This window comes from Zootoca vivipara, chromosome 8 (genome assembly GCF_965207765.1).
Source record: "Zootoca vivipara chromosome 8, rZooViv2.hap1.1, whole genome shotgun sequence".
Classification (NCBI taxonomy): domain Eukaryota; kingdom Metazoa; phylum Chordata; class Lepidosauria; order Squamata; family Lacertidae; genus Zootoca; species Zootoca vivipara.
The window spans coordinates 15,524,406-15,549,291 of NC_142591.1; the positions used below are offsets into that span (position 1 = coordinate 15,524,406).

Consider the following 24,886-nt stretch of genomic DNA (forward strand, 5'->3'; position numbering starts at 1 on the left):
CATTCCCTACCGGCTGAAGTCCCTGAAATGAGGCATTTCATGAGCATGGCTGAGCTGGCCTGGGATCCACTGGACCCTGAGCTGCTTCTTTACACAGCATAAAGTTAAACTATGAAATTCACTCCCACAAGAGATAGTGATGGGGAGCATCTTGGATGGCTTTTATTGATGATTAGACAAATTCATGGAGGATATGGCTACTAGCCAAAGCTACATGATACCCATGTTCTACCTCCAGTGTGCAAGGCAGTATTCTGAAAGCATGGCAGTGCAAGTAGATAAATAGGTAACACTGTCGGGTGAAGGTAAATGGCATTTCCATGCACTCTGGATTCCACCATAGTGTTCCATTGTGGGCCAGAAGCGATTTAGTCATGCTGGCCACATGACCTAGAAAGCTGTCTGTGGACAAACACCAGATCCCTTGGCCTGAAGTGAGATGAGCACCGCAACCCGATAGTCACCTTTGGTTGGACTTAACCATCCAGAGGTCCTTTACCTTTACCTTTTACCTATTCATCTGAATACCAGCTACCGGGATTGATAAGCAGGGGGTTGATGTTTCAGGGCTTCCCATAGCTAGCTGGTTGACCACTGTGACAAAAGAACGCAATCTCTGATCCAGCAGGGTATTTCTTACATGCTTATAATGTCCCCAGCCACCCATAAAATATTTATTGCCTTAAATAAATAGTTTTGTCGGCATCACCTTGAAATCCCTCGTTTCACTAAATCGCAGTGAACTTGTCTTGAACTTCCCTTTGAACTTGCTTTAAAGGCCCCACTCAGGTTCCAATATGCATCTCAGCTATGCGGATATGAGAACTCATTCAGTTCTAGTGGAGCAATGAAGACTTACTGCAAGACAATTGGGTCCATAATTAAAAGAGAGGTGATCTTTATAAGGTATTTGACCAGTGACTACCAGATTTTATCTTATTTTGGCAGAAATACATTATGCAGAAGTAAATGAAGAATGTGGTACCCTCCATATATTGTTGGGCTTCAAATCCCATCAAGCCCAATCAGCATGCTGGGAGTTGTAGACCAACAACATCTGGAGAACATCATGTAGTCTACTCTTGGACTATACTATAGCTTCTGGGGGGATTTTCAACCCAAAGACACACAGTTTTCCACACTTCTGGGAATATCAACCCAGAATCCTGCTTCTGTGCTTAAGTGGATATGGGGAACAGTATGTGTGGAAAGCTAGATTCATGTAGGTAGCGGTGTTGATCTGACACAGTTGAGACCAACTACAGTAAGTTTCATTACATTTGATATATCATGACAGTTTTGCACATAATAGTGATTAGCATGCATGTGTAAACTTCATTATTCTTTTATTCTTTTAGTCTACAATACCCTATCCACTTATCTAAGAGTTCATCCTATGAACTCCATGGAACTTTTGTAGACATGTACAGGATGGCACTGCTCATGAACTTTTGGTGGGGGATCTTTCTAAAAATTCAAGTGCACAGAGTTAACTGGGCCACTGGGCTGCTCCATCTTAATTGTTCGTTTAATCGACAATTTCCAGGTTTTCTTTTCCTGCATGATAGTAATTATTATTTATTTAATCCCTCTTTAGACTCTAATTTCTGCCAGTCTTCAGGATCACTAGCCTATGATTTTTCAGAGCTAAGGATTTAAAGGCTGGTGTTACCTAAGTTAGTAACCTTGCTAAAAATGTAAAAGTGTGAAATGAGTAGTTGTATTTTCTGATCTGTAGGCTAGGTTGAATGTGAACCAGAAGGTAACACAAACATACTTGTGAAGTTGAGAGTCATGAAAGAATGTTACAGGTTATTTGCTAAAGATTTTATTTTGCTCTAAAAGTGCCTGAACATTACCATACCATATGCTTTGTTTTGATATCACTGGCTTAGGAAAAAAAATCTCTTTGTAAGTCCTATTGGAAGTACAGTGGTACCTCAGAAAATGAACGGAATCCGTTCTGGAAGTCTGTCCGACTTCCAAAACATTCAGAAACCAAGGCATGGCTTCCAATTGCCTGGAGTTATGCAGCTCCCAAGGTAACTTTGCACCAATCATTGCTTCCCAGTGTTTTCCATGTTGTCATCCCAACTTCTTTTAGAATAGCTCTTTAAAAATATAGCAGCAGTACAAGTCTATGCACAACATAAGAGCAGCCTGCTGGATCAGACTTTTTCTTCTTCTTTGTAGCTTGAGCAATTCCTCACTCTTTTATTTTATTTTGTAATGAGCACACTTACAAAATTCTGCTCACAAAATTTAAAATAAATTAATGAGCACTTGCTCTGGCTGCAAAGAAGAAGACAGCAATTAAACCCCTTTCCCCATTCCATAATAGGAACTAACCAATTAAAAGCCAATTTCGTCACTATGTAACCATCAGAACGAACAGGAAGAATTTAATGACAGATACAAAACAATCATTAAAACCTATCCTACCACATGCTAGAAGTGCCCAAAAGAGATTTCGTTCACATGTGGTGGGAAGAAGTGACAAGAACAAGTAATGGAGAAAAATTAAAAGTCAAATGTATATAATTATTTTAAAATGGTAATTTATATATATAATTAAATATACCATTTAATTTAAAATGGTATTATAATTATTTATAATAATTTAGCAATCATCATGCCTTCAGCAGGTCAAGACAACCTCCTCATATCTACCAGCATGGCTTGCAGTTTTGCTTGCAGTAGTTGCAGTTAACTATAACTTTGTCTCAGCAACACTAAAAGAGTCTAGTGTTTTTCAGGGTTTCTTGGCGGGAGGGGGGACCTGGTTTGGAAGCTACAACCATCCATACTGGAGTGTTGCTACTTGCTACAAAATTAGATAGTCCGAAAGGCGGGGGGGGGGATTAAGTCCAAAATTCCCTCCATGTTTCTTTAAAAAGAAAGTTAAAAGATAATACTCTTATATAAATTACATTCAGCTTCTAAGTATAGTTTATGGGAGGATAAAGCACCCTGAATTACACTAATTATAGAAAAAAGGGGGCAAAGTGTTTTAAAGGAAGGCTTTAAACTCTTTCTATCAAAGCAACAACATTCTAGGGAAAATAGGAAATCTATTATCTTTGTTTCACTACAGCACTATAGTCAATGTTCTGCAACTGACTTCTGTATTTATTTACACTTTAAGGAAAATGGAGAACTCATAGTCTCAATATGTGTTTGGTGGCATGATAAAAATCAATAAAAATCCAGGCCACATGGTGACCCTATATCTGTCATAGACCAGGCTGAGGAGTACAACTCTGATGAGGAATGGTGGGAGCCTCCCCGCCCCCTCTCACGGCCAGGATCCTGAAACTCCAGAGGAGCAGTGGAGTAGTGTTGACTTGGAACAACAGTTTGCTGAGGGGCACACTTCAGAAGACAATAGTTGGGTAGAACTGGGAGGTGAACAGCAAGAAGAAGAACGGGAAGAGAGTGAGCTAGCCGACTCTCTCTCACTGGAAGATGTGCAGCCTCTCAGTCCCAAGGCTAGGGGATTAGATAAGGTGGTTGCGCAAAAGTCTCAAAGGTTGAGAGATCAGGTGGCTAGGAGATGAGAGGATGGAAGTGACTAGAGGGAAGTGGGCAGAACTTTAATTGGGAGCGCCTGCACTCCGAGAATGGTCACTTGTTCTTTTGCTGTGCTCATTACCGGTAAACATTTTTTTGTTATTGGTAAGAGACTGCTTTCTCTTTGCACTGCTTCTTGACGGCCAAGGGGGGGGAGGATGCAGAGTCCCTGAAGGCTAACAATATCTGGGTGGAGACTTTGTGGAGGCTAGAACATTCCCAAGACTACCATGTTCTTGGAAATACAGAAGTTATTCACCTCTGTGTTAGAGGTTGACAGCATATCAGGCTCGAACATGGAATGGATTGCAACTGACTTCTGATTAATAGGGGAAGGTGTTTCTTGTAGTTCCTGGGCTTTCAGTTTGGGCTCACAATGAGCAATATCAATATATATATATATATATATATATATATATATATATATATATATTAGAATGTATGTTGTTAACTGCATATTGGGGACAGGGGAAGGTCAAGCCAGATATGTTCAGGAAATATTTGGAGGAAGCATTTCAGACAACAGAAGCAAACTGTCAAGGTAAATGTATGGTCTAATTTGAGTAAAAAAATAATCTATATGCCTATACTATAGCTCCTAAATTAAAACAGATAAGGAGCTGCTTGTGAATTGTGACAGCAAACATGGTGATGTGGTACATTCCAATAGGTGCTCCCACAGCATCAGCAGACTGGCTTTGAAAACCATATTTTGATGCTCAGTCATTGTTGTGAAAATGCAACAGGGAGCACAAATGCTTTAAAAATAAGCCCCTTTATCAGTTGCCTCCCAGAATTCTCCCAGGTAATCCACAATTCTCACTGAATGAATAGCTGCATATAATAGCATGTGTTAGTGGGGGGAAATACCACCATCTTGTCTGGCATATTTAAACAACCTGCCAAACATTAACACAATACAATAAAGCCTGGTTGTCACTTGTCAAATAAACTATCTAAGGGGCACAATTTATCTTTAAATCTTGTGCCCATCACTATAAGAAAGGCAGATTTCATTTGACCTCTAAAGCAAAGACAAGCACCTCTAAAAGAACTAAAATCTGAATAAACTCTTGTCTGTAAGATGAATGAAAATAAATTAGATTTTCCCCAAGAAGTAGATAAGGCAGACCTGCGCAACCTGTGGCCCATCAAGCTAAATTCAGCATATAGGCCATATATGACAAGCCACTACGAGCCACTAAATGAACCTTTTCTTATTGCTGTTCTTTCTTAAAAGACAAAGTACTTGGGTTTTTATAAAAAAATAAAATAAAATACCTGGAACAGAGCAACTGCTAACTCATACGTCTTGGGGACAAAATATTGCCCCAAATAGTTAATGCATGCCTCTCTCCACCTGGCCCAGGGTGGGGCCTGATAGGCCTCATAAGGACTGCTGCTGTGGCTGCTGTCCAGCAAGGACTGGGGTATTTTGGGGAAAGTTTAATTGGGAGTTTTTGTTCTTGTTACTGATATTAACTTTTTGAATCTTTATTTTTATGTGGAAATTGTTCGGTTTGGTTATGTAGTTTTAATGTCTTTTATTTTTATGACTACTTTGCTATATTTGTAATTACGTAAAGCTTTTCATATTGTAAGCCGCCTTGAGCATTGTTTTAACTGTGGAAAGGCAGCATGCAAATAAAATGATGATGATGATGCACATCTTAGCCGTTAGGAATCAGAATTTAATATTTTCCTATATTCTTTTACTTGCTGTAGAGTCTACTCTGCCTCTACATGTATTCTATTCAGTAGCCATTATGCACTTCCATTCTAGTGTTTTAAAGGAAACATTTAAAGTTACCCCAATTTCCTACGAAGCCCCTATATGTATTTGTAAATGTATATGTATATGTATATGTATATATATGTATATATGTGAGCTGAACAGAATGGGATGTTCAAAACTGCACTGTCTGTGGGTTAATCTGTTAGAATCTGATTTGGTAAGTAAATGAAGAAATGGTTCCAATAGGTATAAAGCTAGAAGTAATATAAATAAAACACAGCAATTAAGAAGATTGAAAATTTGAAGTCCCGAAACAGTGGAAGGAAGTCAAAATCTATGTATGCTTTGTTATGTACTATGAATGTTATAGTTTTTCTTTATTTTTCTTTGTTTTGGTTTTATATGTATAATTTATATTGTAATTTCACATTGGAAAAAAGAATTAAATAAAAAAGTAATAAAAATAATCTGATTTGGGAAGCATGGCTTTAGACTGGCAGTGGTGGCTTAGGAAAACAGAGGGATTTCAAAACAGAGGTTACATAAATAGGGACAGAATCTATTATTTGAACAATTATTATCTGAAATGGATGGATCACATTTTGTTCAGAGGTTACTATTCAGCTATTAATTTTGTGGAAGTTAGATCAAATAATGTATAAAGGCTACAGCCGACCCCCCGCCGCCGCCCAAGACATCAATAAGGCTGCATACACACCATATATTTAAAAGCACTTGGCTTCCCCAAAGAATTACCCTTCATAACTGTCAGGGGTTTTTCCAGCTACTCTTGAGTAAAGACGCTCCACGCCTGCTTGCCTTAAAGTGTTTATTATGGTGCATTCTATTTACAGTGCAAAGTCTATGGAGAACATGTCTGCTTAGTCTGAGTCAGAACTTCACAATGTCTTCTTTCTGTTTCGCGCCCAACATAACAGTTTGGGGACGCCAAAGCGCCTCCCTCTTCTCCTACGGGGTGCCGTTCACCTCAATTCAGGCGTCGGGGGAAAGGGCCGTCCTTCTGACTGCCTTCCCTGCCTTTCCGGCCCCTCTTCCTCCCTCTCTGCTCGGAGTGGAGGCTCTTTGACTCTGCCTGAGTCCCTCACTCTCTGCTTCCTGCCTCCTGTAATCTGATCCACTGCTAGACTTACTGCTCTGAGAGGAACTCAATCGGATTAGTGGAGGCTGTTCCCTATAAGCCTTCCCCCTTACAACAACTAAAGTTCCCAGCACCTTTAGCAAACTACAGTTTCCAGGATTCTTTCAGGGATTTGTGTGCTGATAAATACACAGCCTCAATCTATTGATAAAGACCCCCATTGTTCAGCCCAGAAACTGAGGTACTTCGGCAGTTCCCTCACTGTGAGGACTGAAGTTACAGGGAACCAGGCAGAGGGCCTTCTCGGCAGGGGTGCCCTCCCTGTGGAATGCCCTCTTGTCAGATATCAAGGAAAGAAAGAACTCCACAACTTTTAGAAGACATCTGAAGGCAGCCCTGTATAGAATAATTTTTCATTTCTGACTTTTATTACATTTTTATATAGAAGCCGTCCAGAGTGGCTGAAGAAACCTAGCCAGTTGGGTGGGGTATAAGTCATAAACATATTATTATTATTATTATTATTATTGTTATTATTATTATTATTATTAGCAATCCAGCAAAGTTAGGTGGAACTGCAGTCGTATCTGTAGTCACTCGAATGCAAGTTCTTTTGAAGAAAGTAGGAGAGGTTTGCTTATTTTCAAGAAAACATGCACAGGAGTTGGCTACATGTCTCCATTTTCAGACCTCAGGTCTCTGATGGAGATGTTAGGGGTGAATCCTGAATCTTGAAGCCCCATGTCTCTCATCATATGTTTAAAAATAATCCCATTATAGTCTCATCTCATTGCTTTCAATGGGGTTTTGTTGCAACTAACATTTTTCGCACAGGGTCATCATTTTGAATATTTGTGCAGTAACCTACTGGCATTAAGAACTTTGCTTGGGTGAACAGACTTTATATTCTGGTGCATATATTCACACTTCCCCCCTGAAACACCATGCACGTTGAATGCAACGTGATGAATAATGTGCGGAGACATGTCTTCCCCCTGATTTCTTACCTATATCAGAACAAACTGGATGTAAACACAAATCTCTAAAGGCAGAAATCACAATGCCTGTGATATGGCAGAGGTTTGCATGCAGATAAAATATCTTTCTGCTGGTGGTTCTGGGGAAATGCTTTCTATGCTGATTCCTCTGAGTCCTAAACACGCATGGGAAAGGGTTATAGTTCTGTGGTAGAGCATTTGCCTTGCATACAAAAGAGCCCAAGTTCAGCTCCTGGCATCTGCTGATATCTCCTGCCTGAAACACTGGTCAGTCACTGCCAGTTAGTGTCAACAATACTGAGCTAGGATGGACCAACAAGTTGACTTAGTATACGGCAACGTCCTACGTTTCTTCCTGAAGGGCTCTGACTCACAGCTGCTTTGCTTACGATAACTTCTGCACACACTTGACTTTTCATAGCATATTCATTGGATCTATATTTTAAAAGGACATAATTAATGAATTGAGTCTCCAAAAATAAATGTTGTATTTCTACCATTCTTTGAATGCTATTGGTAGATAGAATGGCCACATCAACAAAAAAAGAGGCTCTAATTTGTATATAGGTTGCACATTCTATATGCAAACATATTCACAATTACTAGAAGTCAAATATAGTACAACTCACCATTGTTGCCTCCCCAGCAAAGATAATTGTTTTCTCAGCACAATATAGCTAATTCGAACTTCTAAGATTAGCACGAATGGAAATAGAAATACTGCGGTAATGTCAAGACTATCAGAAGAGCCCTAATGACTCGGGCCAAAGGCCATCAGGTCCAGCATGCTGTTCTCATGTTGTGGTCAACAGATACCTTTGGCGATGGTAGGGAACTACTTATCAGTAGTGGGGCCCACCCTGTGGAATGCCTTCCCATGAGATGTCAAGGAAACAAACAACTACCTGAATTTTAGAAGACATCTGAAGGCAGCCCTGTTCAGAGAAGTTTTATAATTTTTGATGTTGTATTGTTTATCAATTTGGTGGAAGCCGCCCAGAGTGGTTGGGGCAACCCAGTGAAATGGTCAGGATACAAATAAATAAAAAAATATTTTTGTTATTGTTATTAATATGTGACTGTTCATCCTCTCTTAAATATCTTTCTGCTTTGGGCATCTCCCTTTTTTCTTGGTGGTGATGGTGGTGGTAAGATTAACATCTCTCCCTAACCACAGGCTAAGAAGGATTTTGTGCAGGTTCCATGAAGGGGGGACATATAATTTTCCATACCCCTCTCTTTCACCCCCCCTTTTTTACATTTTCATGTATATAGAAAGACACACACACACACCTGTATCCCCTTCAGGTGGAAAAGCCAGGTAAACATAGAAAAAAACAGACACAGTGTGGGAGAACTGGCTGCTAACAATTACCACCATCACAATCTAATCTAAGAAACAGCTCTTTAAGAAGAGGTATCTGAAGAAGTGTGCATGCACACGAAAGCTCATACCAAAATATAAACTTAGTTGGTCTTTAAGGTGCTACTGAAGGAATTTTTTTATTTAGCTCTTTAAGACTTTTTGAAATTTTAAATCTTTTCCAGTATCATCCTGTGTTTGTGTTTGATGCTTCTGTGTCTTTTTATTTCAGCTGAGAAAGCCAGATTTAAATGCTGACAACGGTAATAAAAATTAATTATGGAAATGTGTAGTTTGCTGGCCCATTATGTGATTGCCTCCTACAAAACCATGGACTTCCCCAGTTAGGACTGGCACCAGAGGGAATTTAGGCTGATTCATCACCCATTTTAGCTGGTGGACGGATCATTATAAATGACTTTATTGACCCATGGTTTTGTTCAGCATCATATGCTTCAGTGAACCAAGCAATCAACAGCTGCTAAATGCAAGTGATGAACCACAACAGCAAACACAAGTATTGAACTACCAGGTTGCTTGCAATCACTAGAGCCAGGATGATTCAATTCGCTAAGTTTCTATTTACGGGTAAATTTTCATTTATTTTTTGTTGTTGTTTTCAAATAAAAATGGCTACATCACTTGCTTCCAGTTTTCATTTTCAGAAATGAGTGAAGCCATCCAATCTGTTACTATTTGAGAATTGTACAGGAGTTGACTTTATCCTAACCAACGTTATGCATCAAAAGGAGATAAATTACATAGACATCCATTGTTCCATTTTTTGGATGAAAAGACAAGCCACTAGATTGTCTTTTAAGTGGTAGTAACTAGTGGAATAAAAAGAAACAATGAAGCATTGACTCAACACTTCTCCTCTAGTTGCAGTTCGGTCTGGTTCAGATATCCTCCTCAAAAGAGTGTGCATGTAGTGGAGTAAGCCCCAAGAATCATGTACTCCTTGCCCTCCACCTAGGAAGTCATTTGTGAGTGGCCTTGGTGTACATGTGTAAATATGTTGTGCACAATTTTCCTGATTGCAGTTTTCTTTTCCATATGAAGAAAGACAAAAGAAAAGCAGAAACTGGACAAATTGCGCATCTGAATGTGTAAACACCAAGTCCCATGAAGTGTGCATGGGAGCATACTATGAACACCTACAAAATCTACCCCACCTCAGCTTTTCCAGATTTTAGAGTTTTTAATTACTGAACAGGTTTCCAGCAGCATTATCTTAGCAATCAAATAGTCTTTGGGTTTTCAAAATATTGCATTCATAATATTCATATCGGATCGCATCAGTATTCCCATCTGAGTGTTCACATTCACCAAATTTTGCACATTAACTGTGACATATAAGTGACATAAAGTTACATTTTTACAGACATTTTTAATCATAGTAGGCAGTGCTCATTGCAGTTTGAGGAGATATTTCAATTATTATACTTGTACTCGAGCTGTGATGATGTACGTGTATGGGAAGGATCCACTCTTACATGTAAAATGGTGGTGCAGACTTCATTAAACCCAGCTCCCATTTTTTAGAAAGTGTTATTTTATTTTTATTATTATATTGTTATGAGTTTGTGGGTGCCAGACCCCTCTAAAATATGGACCCAACAAGTGTTAAAATCTAATCAAGCCAGGCTAGCTTCCTGAAGCCCTGGACCCAACAAGCATTAAAATATAAGCTGGGCTAACTTCTTGATGAGGTATATGGTGATGGACCATTAAGAGAACAAAGCAAAGAGAGTTCTGTGTGAGACAGCAAATGGGTCACAGATAGTGAGAAGGACAAAAAACAACAGAGTTTGAAGTTTGGGGCTGTGATGTAAACTAGAAGTAAGCTGGAGAGAGGATCAGAGAGCAATGTTTGATTTCTCTTTGAATCCAAGGCTGTGCGTATGGGAGAAACAAGACTCTTTGGGGTTATTAATGCTGCGAACTCCTCCATCATAGGGTTCAGGTTGTATATATGTGATAAACCACATATCATAAAAACACTGCAGTCTCCATTGTGCCTCATTTCCAAAAGGAACCGCGAAACACAGGCAAGTGCCCAGAACACTTGGAATTTTGTACCACTCGGATATTGGGGTGGCATGCATCAATATTTATTCATATCACACCTTTATCCCAGACCAGGATTCAAAGCAGCTTACAGATAAAATAGAAAGGGGGGGGGAGTGGAAAAGATAGCCATTAAAAAGGAATCAAATATGAACAGAATTAAAACAATATAAACAGATATGTACATTTTAAAAAAGATACAGTTGTATCTTTGATCCCGAACGCCCTGGAACTCAGATGTTTTGGCTCCCGAATGCCGCAAACCCAGAAGTGATTGTTCCAGTTTGCAAATGTTCTTTTGGAACCCGAATGTCCAACGGGGCTTTCGTGGCTTCTGATTGGCTGTAGAAGCTTCCTGCAGCCAATCAGAAGCCACGATTTGGTTTTTGAATGTTTTGGAAATCGAACGGACTTCCGGAACAGATTCTGTTAGACTTCCAAGGTACGACTGTAATAAGAAAAACAACATCATCATAACACTAGCTCTTTCCAGTCAGTTCCTAAAGGCCTGTTGGAAGAAAAAGTTCTGTGTCTGACAGTGGAAGGACAACAGAGAAGGAGCCGATCAAACTTCTCTAGGAAGCAGCCACATAATGTGATGACCCATCTTCAACACACTGACCACTGAACCACACTGGCAGATTTGCTTGCTGCAAATTAGGGATTATTCATACTTCCTCTAGTCCCCCTGCTTCACCTCAATGGAAATCACTCCTTAGTGCTCAGTTGGAGCAAATGGCAATTTGGGTTTCCCCACAAATTGCCATTTGTTCCAATTTCAAATTAAAGACTGGGTTTTCCCCAGGAAAGGAACGAATACCCCTCGGACCCATGCCTAAAAAGAGCAGCTCAAGCAGAAAATCACTCAGCACCATGCTTTCTAGGCATGGAAAAGAGTGATCTGTGAATTGACAATTTCCTCTAGTATAAAAAATTTAGCTTACCTGAATTGTACAGATGTTTGAGAACAACCAACAACAAAAATAAAAAAGCATGATGTGTTTTTTATTCTAACCCCCTGCTATACTTTAGGAGCATAAAGCAAGCAGTCATGTATTTTAAGCATAGGATCTCATTGGCTTAGAATTGTAATTAACACTTGCTTTGCAGAGACACTGAAAACAACAACAACAACAATAACTGCCTCTACATGTGTTATATCATCAAGAGCTGCTGCAAAGCTCTTGTAAAATTGTTTCTGAGATCTTTAAGTGAGAGTGATGTTACTGTGGGATTTCTCAGAGTGTTATCTGCCCTGCCTAAAATAAGCCCTTCTGCTGCTGCTGCTTCCCTCCAACATTTAGGATATTCCACCCCTTCCACCCCTGAGACCACCAACATGGTGCACACAGGTCCACAAGAATCTAGAGAAGCTTTCTCTGGCACCCACTGGGTCCCCTTCCTCTGCTGAAATTTGTCTTGAAAGAACCATTCTACTCTAGCTGAGATAATAGGTTGTAGTATGTGCTTGACTGTGTTTGCTCAAGCTTGCAAATGTGCCCATGGGTCCCCAAAGGGTGGCAAACCCTGCTGCATACAATTAATTAGTAGAGTCCTGTTTCTCACATGGGCATACGCATCACTCAGATTCTCCTCACTTTACTACTCAACACTTGGAGACTGACTACACATTACTGACTCCACAGGAGAATCTGCAAGTCTGCATTGAATTCTGAAAACCGTCTCCTGACAATCTGAATCACCATAGTTTCATAATGAAGAGGAAAATGCAGCATTCTTGGCAAGCTTCTCAGGATTCTAGTTTTTCATTCTTATTCTTCCTTTAAGGCATTGTCAATTTAAACAGGGAAAACAGGTAGAGAAAAACGGGACTCCACATAGCCATCTGGTGACACAATGTTATACCACACATAAAAAGGTAAAGGGACCCCTGACCATTAAGTCCAGTCGCAGACAACTCTGGGGTTGCAGCACTCATCTCGCTTTACTAGCCAAGGGAGCTGGCATTTGTCCGCAGACAGCTTCTGGGTCATGTGGTCAGCATGACTAAGCCACTTCTGGCAAACCAGAGCAACACACGGAAACGTTGTTTACCTTCCCGCCGGAGTGGCACCTATTTATCTACTTGCACTTTGATGGGCTTTTGAACTGCTAGGTTGGCAGGAGCAGGGACCGAGCAACAGGAGTTCACCCCGTTGCAGGAATTCAAACCGCCGACCTTCTGATCGGCAAGCCCTAGGCTCTGTGGTTTAGACCACAGCGCCACCCGTGTCCCCATATCGCACATACAACACATATAAATCACTTTTTATTTACCAGTCTAGATGAGTTATTGGTGTGCAAAACAGAGTCGGGGGGGGGGGGTGCCCAAGGTTCCCCATCCCTGCACTAGAGATCACATGCATACCTATCATCCCCAGCTCTTAAATTGTACTATGCTGAGTTAAAAATCTTGTTCTGCTTTCAGCAATCCCATGAACTGTCAAGGAGCCCTAAATAGCCTTGCTGCTTGCCCTTCAATGTTAGCAGAGGGCTGCAGACCAGAGAGGAACACAGTGAGAGAAAGTATCCTGCTCTGACCAACAGGTTAGAGAAATTACTGCTTGTTCTGAACCTCAAACTTTGCAATATTTCATGAATTTGAGAAAGCAATTCATTACCATGTGTTATCAGCAGCCGAAACAGCCAATGACCAGAAAGTTAAACTTGCATTGATTTATGCGGAAACTCTTCAATAAACTGCACAGTATATACTCCCTGATACGGCGCCTCCATAACTACCAGAATCCATGAAAAAGACCTAAGCTAAAAATAGACAGTATAAATAATTAAAGGCGTCGCAATGAGTTTGTTTTTGCAGTAAACAGCTTAATTTTCCAAAGTGCCATTTTGCCAATGGAGGACAATAAGCCCTAAGAAACATTTTCTTGCTATCAGCTCTTCTGCAGGAACCTTTTGATATATTTTGTACTCTACAGACCTATGTCATTAATTATTGTCCATGCACTGTTCTAGTCCAAAGCATAATCAGCGTCTTAGCTGAGCAGAAATGTCTCTGGCTGAGCTCTAAGGACTCTGAAATTGAAATAAAGGCAACTGTAACAGCACTATCTCTGGCTGTCTCCACAATGAGTATCACTGCCACATGGGATACAAGAAATTCACTGTATTTCGGCTACCTATCTGCAGCCTTTAATACTGACCATGTACATTTTTCAAGATATATTACTTACACACACACACACACACACTCACTCACAGTAATTAATGTTGCTTTGCTGATACTACATTGTCTACCCCATGGTGCATTTTTATTATGTGGACTGAACTTGCAATCTTGGAAAGTCCAGGGGTTGCCACATGCAAAACTGGTCAGGACTCCTATGTCATTATTTGCCTGGAATAGATGGGGTGCAACAACACCTGGAAGGCCACAGGCAAGGGGCAGTTGCCCCTCTGGATGAACTATAACCCCCAGATCCCCCTCCCCCCTCCCTCCCTCCCTCCCTCCCTCCCTCCCTCCCTCCCTCCCTCCCTCCCTTCCTTCCTTCAGAAAATTTCTAGCATTTGTAGAAAAGTGCAAGCACTATCGTTGTCATTTGTTACATGATAAACTAACCTGCTCCACCTCTCCGTGTTCATGCCCAGTGAATTAGGCACAATTAATGAAGGGCAGGAAGAGTTGAATGTTGCCAAGAAATGAACTGAGGGTTTCAACAATGAGTGGAAAGACATTGCCTGGATGTCAGGTCCACACAGAGACATTGCCAGATCTGGGGTGTGAAAGGAGCCATGCCCTGGGTGGTAGGTTAGGCAGGTGGCAAAACTGGAGGAAATTCTGGTCCCACTCTCCCTTACTATCACCGCGACCCAGAGATCTAGAGGGGAAAACACCCACCCTCTCCTCCTGCCGCCTCAAAAACAAACCCCTTTAACTAATGGGTTTCTTGGTAAGGAGAGCACTCCAGCCTGCGTGACCGGGTACCTCAAGGAACTCTAGGCTGTCCCACGGAATAACCTCTTGCCTCCAGTAAAGGGTCTCCCTCAGTTGGATTCCCCTACTGTAAAAGTTTGCCCTACACACTCTGGCAACTTCTTGGCGCCTCAGGTTACCCTTCTAAGCCTCCTCCGTGTGACTTCAGGACACAAACTACCACCTCCCTGCCTGAGGTGAGTTTTGCCCTCTCTTGAGCCACCACGGTTGTGAGTCCTGGTACCTCGCTGGAAAAATAAAGACGGACCTCTTTTTGGCAAAAACAGAGATGAAGATTTATTGTGTTAAAAACATAAGGGTTTCTTTAACGTGTCATTTATTAATTAGCTTTGTTCCAGTTGTACAAAATAAACTCAGTTCAACATTTAACTTTAAGTTTTCCTAGCCTCTTCACTTTCTTCAAACAAACCACCACATCAAAACCACATCCACACCTTCCTCCCTCTCCCTCCTAACTGACCAAACCCACACTCCCTCCTTTCAAACCGGGCACAGTCCCGCCCCCATCAGAGTTCTATGTCAGTCAGGCTGGAGGTGGGTTAACTCTTTGCCAGCCGGGCAGAAATAAACATTTTAAAAGTGCTTCAATTTGTCACATAGGCCCACCGTGCCCCTCAAAATGGGCAAGGGAAGGTCACTGCTCCTCTGCTTTTATAGCAAAGTGAACATGTGAGCCTCAGAACAACCTTTTTGTCATAGAATCATAGAGTTGGAAGAGACCACAAGGGCCATCCAGTCCAACCCCCTGCCAAGCAGGAAACACCATCAAAGCATTCCTGACAGATGGCTGTCAAGCCTCTGCTTAAAGACCTCCAAAGAAGGAGACTCCACCACACTCCTTGGCAGCAAGTTCCACTGTCGAACAGCTCTTACTTGTCCATGGATGCCTTCTCTCCAAGGCCCTGCAAAAGGTAAGCAGGAGAGACCAGGAGTCACATTACCTGCCTGGCTGTAAGTCTGCCAGATCCCACGTCCACAGCTGCTGCCTCAGTTGTCCAGTTGCTAGAAGCACCCCTGCCAGTCCACACCCCTCCCAGGGTAGACAAGCTCCATTGATTTCTAAGGAAGCATGGCAAGGGTGTCCTTGGGTGGTCTTTGACAGAGGAAGTGGTGCCGTGGTACCCACTGTCTTACTTAGGAGCAAGATGGCCACTCTCATTGGGCCCAGGACTAGGGCCAGAGAAGGGTGTCATTGCTGTGTTCCAGAGGCTGAGCAGGTCTCAGGGACTTCACCCCAGCTGGAGCTGCCTTCCTCCCATCTTCTCTGATGTGAGGCCTGCTGGTGGTGTATCCTTTGCCAGTGCTGGGAAGGTCAGCAGACAGCATTTGGAAAAGTTTCCAAAGGCAACATTTTTAAAGAAAAAAGTCACATGGATTTCACAACCAGGAGAGTGGGGTGGCAGTACAGGTTTTTGTCCTCCACAACAAAGTTTGTAGATCTAGCACTTCCTTCAGGTGGACTGCAGGTATACCTACTGAGAATCAATAGAGGGGGGGCGCTGTGGTCTAAACCACTGAGCCTCTTGGGCTTGCAGATGAGAAGGTCGGCGGTTCAAATCCCCGTGATGGGGCAAGCTCCCGTTGCTCTGCCCCAGCTCCTGCCAACTTAGCAATTCGAAAGCACGTCAGTGCAAGTAAATTAATAGGTACCAGTGTGGCGTAAGGTAAATGGTGTTTCCGTGCACTCTGGTTTCTGTCATGGTGTTCCGTTGCATCAGAAGCAGTTTAGTCATGCTGGCCACAAGATTCGGAAAGCTGTCTGTGGACAAACGCTGGCTCCCTCAGCCTGAAAGCGAGATGAGCACCGCAACCCCATAGTCACCTTTGACTGGACTTAACCATCCAGGAGTCCTTTACCTTTACCTTTTACCTATAACTATTGATAACCAATGGAGGGGTAGATCTGGAACCCCCGTTCTCTGAGCCAGGTTGAGGTGGAGTCATTGCTCGGTCATCAGCTTTATCAGAAGTGGCAAACCTGTTATTTGACTCTAGTTAATTTATTTGGAACATTTACTCTCTGTCACCCTGAGTTGGGGGGGGGGCATGCTGGTGTCCATGTCTTCCACGGCCACTTGTGGACCTCTAGGAATGTTTACATCCAGATAATACAAAAGGCCAACTGGAATGGATCAATAGGTAGGTGTCTCATAAGAGATCCAGTAACAGCAAAGACCAGAAGGAGTCTTAAGTATTTGGCATATTGGTTGGTCTGTTGAAATCCTGTTAGGATGCTCCTCCAGTTTCATACTGAGACACATCTGAAAAATTGCTTTAGCCATCTTTAAACATTCAGCAATGCTGAATGTTTTATTTATATTTAAGCACCATGCCTCAGACTGTAAGAGATTTCATTAGCTTGTGTTTCAGAATCACTTATCTTTACCATAGAATCACTTTGCACCACTCTCCCTTGTGAAGAATTTCAGAGCAATGTAAAAAGTGCATAAAAGGAAATATATTTACCAACCACTATAAAAATCATGATGTCAGGAATAAACAGAGCAGCCACATATTCAGAAGTTGGCCTTTGGTAAGCAAGCCACTCTTTCTCAGCTTCAGTCCCCCATCTTCAGAATGGAGATAAGAATATTGACATATCTTACCAAGTTGATGTAAGGATTACACTCTGAAGGAATTGTGAATACTTTAGAATGGGATATAAAGAATGATAATTATTAATGTCAACGTTCTCAATTGTATCCTTTTTGACACATGAAAAAAATAAAATATTTTCACAATCCCCATTTGTTCCTTGTTTTAAATGATAATGTTGATCACGTAGTGATGGAAGCTTTAGTCCACACAGCAGTGACAGGAGGTGGCGGCAGTAGCGGTAGCCTGTGAGGCCTTGCGGTGGCAGCAGTAGCAGCAGCAGCGGCCTGTGAGGCTTCGTGGCAGTGAGGTAGCGGCAGAAACAGTGGAAGCCAGAATCAGATTTAGAGGGGCATAACCAGTTTGGTTGCACTGGGCGCAGAGCCTCAGAGGTGCCACAGGGAGTGCTACAACAATGAGGTAGAATGGAAGCAGATAGATGAGGGTAGTGGGATCTTGAGATCCCAAGATCCTCCAGTGGCTGAAGATCCACTATGAATGCGTGCATGGGTGGAAGCTTAACATGCAATTGGAAAATTCCTGGCATATGCACTTACAAAAGATTATAAAAGAAACAATAAAAAGGAAAGCCTGTAGTTCAGAGTTCTTCTGCCTCCCAACCGATGCCACGTGCCTAGATTTTGCCTTCACAAAAGCAACATTTAAATGTCGTTCATACTTATCTGCACTATTCACTTGAGGTACAACTGGAAAAATAAAAGTTCTATTCCAACAATATTGTAATATGATAGCAGGTCTCATAGGAGACTCAGGTGAAAATGAGGGCAGCTGTGCAGAGGAGATCCTCAACAAGTGAAGCTTGCCAAGACCACTTATTCCTGCTGCAATCCCTTCTTCTACACAACTATCAAAATGTTCAGGAACCCTGCCCTCTTTTTCACCAGGATACCCAAACGTTTGTGCATTTTGAGCCACCAAGATTTACTAAAGCAGGCCCACTAAGCTGAATACAGGTCATCAGCTGCATATAAGGATCCCAGCAAGTGATCAATAATCCTCCATCTTTTGGTTCCTTCCTGTGATTACAAAAGTGGGGAAAGAAATGGTTGTCAAGCACCTGGCACTGGCTGCATTCAGTTTGGTGGCTTATAAGATGGGCTTGTCCTAAATCAGCAAGAGAACATTTTATCACAGGGAAATACTATGCAGAGGGGCGGGGGGGAGAAGCTCTTCAAAATTGTAACATGCTAGCTGAAATTTGCATTTAGCACATTGGTATTTCAAATCTTACTTGATATATTGACAAGAAAAGGAACAGCTGGTGAGGCTTCTATCCAACAATAGCTAACTCTCTGCTCACTCGTTTCTCCAGAGCAATTTCAGGAAACGAGAGGTTGTACTTTATCAAAGCTGATGATCTTGCTTAAAAGAACTACTGTACTTAGACTTACTTCAAAAATAATTTGAGCCTGCTACTTCGTGGGTTATCGTGGCTATGGAATAACTCTCAAAACAAATCAGTATTATGCCGATAGCAAGAAGCCATTTTATGCAAACAGCAGAAATCCTTATAACTAAGTGCAATCATTCAACGAACAGCATCCAATACATCTGTTGTTTTTCCAGAGACATTTAATTCAAGCCTAATACTGGAATTCAAGTCTAACAATAAATTATGCAATTCTCTAGTTCAAAAACCCAAGTGAAATGAGTAATTATATAATTAAACACGATCAGACGCTTTGGGCTCTAGACCTGAAGAGCTACTTTAGAGCAAAAACAGTAATATTTATATAGTGATTTAAAAAACAACAACCAGGACTGTTGATACTCATTCATAATCTTAAAAAAAGGATAAATGTGGCATTTCCTTTGCTTTCAAATAATAATAAAAGATGGTTCCCATTCAAAGCTGGCACTGCCTTTCTGCTACCAAAAAGCATTTGAGAGCCCAGTAGGTTGGGCAGTAAATGACTGCATGGCCAGGTTGAGTCAGTGAGGGGCCCTTACAAGTTCTTAGGGCCCTCACCCTGTGCCCAATCTGGCCAACTTTTTTTGCTCCTGCGCTCTGGCGTGAGCCAACTGACTCATGCCACAGGGTGGGACAAAGTCAGCTATGCCTTTTGGCCATTTGGTCTGGTACAGCCAAAGCACGGGAGCCAAAACAGGACAGCTGGGATAGGGATCGGAAACGAGGGAAGCTTCTGTTAATCTAGGATCTTCATTGGCTCCCAGTACGTTTCCAAGCACAGTTCAAAGTGTTGGTGCTGACCTTTAAAGCCCTAGATGGCCTCGGTTCAGTATACCTGAAGGAGCGTCTCCACCGCCATCGTTCTGCCCGGACACTGAGGTCCAGCGCCGAGGGCCTTCTGGCGGTTCCCTCATTGCGAGAAGCCAAGTTGCAGGGAACCAGGCAGAGGGCCTTCTCGGTGGTGGCGCCTGCCCTGTGGAATGCCCTCCCATCAGATGTCAAAGAGAAAAACAGCTACCAGATTTTTAGAAGACATCTGAAGGCAGCCCTGTTTAGGGAGACGTTTAATGTTTAATAGATTATTTTATTTCATTTTTCTGTTGTAAGCCGCCCAGAGTGGCTGGGGAAACCCAGCCAGATGGGCGGGGTATAAATAATAAATTATGATTATATTATTATTATATTATTATTATAGGATGTCCCACTTAAAATGGGACAGTTTTCCCCAATGAATTGGGCACAAAAATTATTTGCCTTAAACTTGTAAATTGACTGACTTAAAAGCCTAACTTCTTGTCTCACTACGAGTACTAAGTAACACAAGGACTGAGGCCCATATAGGTTGAACCAATTACATCCTTTTCATTAGCTTTATATAAACTCCAGCAGTATCTTCTCTCCCCACATCTCTCAAGAGCAGATTCAAACATCATTCTAGATGAATCACCTGTTTTGGGTCTGGCAACTCTGCTACTCAGTGTTCCTTAAGTAATGATGTCAAGGACTGGATATGGCTGTGTTTTGCCAGCCTAAGACATTTTGCTGCCTGAAATGGAGGCCAAATCATGCCTTCCTCCAGCACCAAATCTTTCTTCACCAGACATCAGTTTGTGCCTTCAACTATCCCTGCCACCCAGAACCACTTCGATCCTATTCCTCAATCAACTCCCAAACAGCCACCCTTCTGATACCAGAATTCTTGTCCTATGTATGCTAAGAATGTTTATGCTGTATTAAATAACACCTCACTCCATTTCAAGAAGAGATTGAGAGAGAAAGAACTAAAAATCCTAATATATTAATGTATGGTGATCCAATAACATTTGAAACAGTTTTTTCATTATCATCAAATATCAAGGAGGACAAATATTTCTAGCTGGTTACAGTATCCCTACATTTAAAATAAGCCAATTGAAGCAGAACTTTTTAGAATCTGTAAAGCAAGCCAGAAAGGATCAATTGTATTTTTGTAACATAGCCTGCTGCGTGAATAACATAGGAAGAAAGAGCCCCCTAATGGCACTAAGAAGTTAACTGCAGGGGAAGGAAAAAGGATTTCTGTTCCACAGCATAAAGAAAATTAGTTCCCAAACAGGCAAAGTTATTAGAATGGGGAAGTCTAAGTGAGCCCGAATAAAAACATCAGAACAAAATACAGATTATGCTCAAAGGTATAAAAGCAAAAATGGACATTTCCAAAGCATGTAAAACCAGTTTTAGATAGTTAGTTAGGAGTTTCCATCACAGGGCCAACAGCAGAGAACACAAAAAACTCTCCAATCCATGTTAGCTTTACCATAGAAGTAAAGAGTGTGCCTGATATCTTTAGTTTGTAAAAAAATCCTTATAAAAGCTCCATATTTTTTGAGTTACCCAAGTGTGCGTATCATAGTGGCAATGTTTTTAGACACTGTGTATGAGTGGGAGTCAATTATATTCCCTCTTCTGCAAAGTGACATTTCTAATTATTATGAGGGATTCTTTTGCAGACAGTGAAGAAAAAGCAAATCTCCCCAGGATAAATAATATGTTGTCATTAAAGAGCTCAGACACAATGGCCAAGGATGCCCAATGTAGAGAGCAGAGAAATTTATGTCATGAAGCTTCACCACAGCACTTCATCTAAATGATATCCAATGCAGGAAATGTAAAAGAGAAAGACTTCACTATATTTGACATGATGCGCACGAATCAAAACATAACAGGATGCCACAACCAGTCCACCTCACGAGACAGAGACAGGAAGTATTCCTCAGCCCATTTGTGTGGTATCCTCCCTTCCCCAAGGATACGTTGGTTTTAAATTGAGCCTCTTCATAATGTAAACAAGGCTGTTATGATCCTGCTTAAATGATGCTGATCTGTGTACCGGTAACTGCATACAGTACATGCAAAATAGGGCCCATGGATTTCAAAAGCTTTAGCTGAAACCAGCATACATACTACATACAGGTAAGTCAGCGTTCCTCTTCCTAAAATATGACCACAGCACACATTTAAAGCATGATCCAGCTAGCTCAAGTTTCAGTCCCACTGATTTCCATAAGATACATTAAAGCATCAAACTTTTCAATTGGGACGTAAGAGTTTGGCTGGACCGTGTTCCTTGAGTTTTGCTGAAGCAAAAAAAAAAAAGCTGTGTATTTGGTTGATGGCCAATACCACAGCCTATTTGCCTGCCATTGTATAACATGTTTAGTGTTTGGGTTGTAAGTAGTTCCTTCTGTACCAATTCTTAAAATAAAACCCTTCTGTTATTGATTCCTCCAGTTCACAATTCAAACAGATACCTTGGTTCATCAGAGGGCTGCAGATTTTTAAAATGTGACACTGCAATCTTTAGCGCGTCTGCTCAGAACCAAGTCCCACTGAGTTCAATAGGACTTGCTCCTGAGTAAGTGTGTACAGAAACCACAACCCACATTTCCTTTATCACAAATAACTAAGGCGAAAATCCTATGTGCAGCTACCTGGAAGTAAATGCCAGCTAACACAGTGCAAGATACATATGCACAGCACTGGACTACGCCAGTATTTTGACATCGAATTTCATTTTAACGAAACAGGATATCAGTTAAAAATAATTTAATGTCTCTTTCTCTCTGTGTGTGAGCATACACAGAGCCTGCTGAGCTTAATCTACTGGAGGGGAGTGGGGGGAGGGAATATTAATTACTGTGTGCATAAAAGCATGTTTGTCCATGTGAGACTACCTTTTAGAGTAAGAAGTCACTGTTGTAAGGGTAGCATGCTATGTGAATTGTGTTAATTGGACAACCCCCAGGAAAGTTGCGACTGAGTATGCAAATAAGCTAATCAAAAGCTCCATTATAGTAACTCCCATTTCTCTACACATAAGAAGAAATCCTAGCAATTAAGCAGCAGCAAAAAGAGAGAACACAAAACCCTTTTGGCTGTGATCATAAGAAGCAAAATAAGCAGGCTAGGTGATATTTAAAAGGTGATGCAGATCATCACAGCTGGATTAACATAATGCAAAGCCTATTAATCTGAAGTGATACTGCTTTAACTCTATATACACCCATCACCTACACAAACCAAAATCCCGATGTCCACACAGCTTACAGAGAGAATTTCCCCTCACATCTGTGAGTTTCCAGATGGGGCTAAAGAAAGTATTTCCTTCCAATCCTGATGATTTTGCAGGTGAAGCAAAACCTGTCGTTTTCGCCCATGAGAATAGGCAATCCATTCAGAAACGGGACAAATGCTCCAGAAACTGAAGACACAAGATTGTAACCCCATGGGGTTCACATGCTGTCTCAGAAATATTGATCGGTTCTCTGCAGGCGGATACATCCTAGTGTTAGGGCACCATTTATTAGACAACCAACAACAGTTGTTTTTGCACGGGAGTTAAGTTCACAAGTGACAGATTTGTTTTAAAGCAGTTGCAAATGCCGAGCAAAAACAGCAGCAAAAAATACCCCCCCCAAGCAAGTTATTTGACAAGTGCAGCAGGACTAGTAATAAAGAATTAATAAAATCGTAGAAATAAAACATCCTATCACGTTGTCCACCCCCATATGCTGCTTATTTGTGGGGGGGTGGGTTGTGGGGGAAGTTTGCTAGCAAAACATTTCCCAAGGAGTTAGCGGAGCATCATTTCACTACTAATGGGTTGAGATTAAACAACCATTATTCCCCTGTACAGTTTGTTTTCTCTCTCTTGTTATACACAGGTAATTCTCTTTCTTGCTCTCCCACACACACAGGCAAGCTTACATTTAAGGATGCAAAAATGCCAGGCTCAATCACATGCTAGTGATAAGGGCACATATTTAAACTTACCTTATTCAATAAGCATCTTCAGCTCTGAGGGGGCTTACTGACCCCAGGCTTGTTGTCAGTAGTGAATCTTCAATTCAGAGACACAGATTATAAGTCAAATGAACTATTCCAAGGTCCAGTCCTATTAGCTGATTCACCGGCATACGGCTGGCATCCTCTCACGAAGGAAGAATGCTGCACAGTAAGTTGTCCACGGAGGGAGCTAGGTAGCAGGATTATCTGGCTCCAGCAGTTACATACTGATGCCATAGTACATATTCTCTTCCTCTCTCTCTCCCTCTCTTGCTTCCTCGCTTCAACGCTCACTGTGCACTCAGCTCCTTCTGCTGCTGTATAATCAATCCAGCTTATTTGGATCCAACAGGCCCCCGTTTAAACAGCCAATCAATAGGCAAGGTTCTGCTGCCGGTGGCCAGGGTCTTTTTCCAAGAGCGGCACAAAAACAATAAGAGTTTAAAACTAGGTAATTTTTAGACTCCCTCCTAGAAAGAAAAAGGGAGATAATAGGAGATACTGCATTCAAAGCTGGATTTGTCTCCCTAAAAACACAGCTCCCAATTTCGCCCGGGCAAGTGTCAGTTTAAGAAGCACAGATCAGGTAAAAAGGTGGGGATGTTTGCCTCTCCAGCCTGCGCTGCATGCAAGACCTGTTAAAGGCTGCATGTTTTGTGTGCTGGGGTTAAAATATCCTCATGCCCTCACACACTTTCAATCCGATTTCTGGAGTTGCAGGACAGACGCAGAGCATTTATTCCACTCCAAAACCCTGAAACATCCATCCCAGTTTGTCCCTTGACACTCCGCCTGTGTCCCTCCATTTAATTGTATGCAGCAGCCCCCTTATATCAGCTACTCCTTTGCCTAGCCCAGGCTCCGATTCTCAGATCTAGGGTAGTCAAATGTACGAGAGGGCAGGCCAGCGGTACCATTAATGGTTGTGTTTAAGAAAGGCTTGTCAACCAAGCTACACAGACCTGCTTAAAAATGCCCTTTTCTATACCTATATTAAGAGCCCAGGAGCCCGGCCTTCTTTTGTATCTGGCCGTCCCTAGCTCCTGTGGTGGAGGGGGAAGGTGACTAAAAATCAGTCCTCCTGACAGGGAAATGTCTCCTCACTGAGCCACCTTCTCCTCCTTCAGCCGAGTCTGTCTCTTTGTCCAGTGAAGCAAACAGCCCCCGCATATACATATATGAAACAAAGTCTTAAAGTAGGAAAATGTAACAGACATACTGACTGGAAAAAAGAAACATCTTGAG

At 41.7% G+C, this 24,886-nt stretch overlaps 1 protein-coding gene across 1 annotated transcript in view; it reads right to left on the reverse strand.

Moving 5' to 3' along the window:
- The window catches only part of CDH18 (cadherin 18), a 564,188-nt gene extending 539,743 nt beyond the window's left edge, over positions 1 to 24,445 (reverse strand). Inside the window, exon 1 of the mRNA XM_035126031.3 lies at positions 23,630 to 24,445. The gene's annotated coding sequence lies outside the window, so the exon portion shown is untranslated. The remainder of the gene's footprint in view (positions 1 to 23,629) is intronic.
- Positions 24,446 to 24,886: the final 441 nt, after the last annotated feature.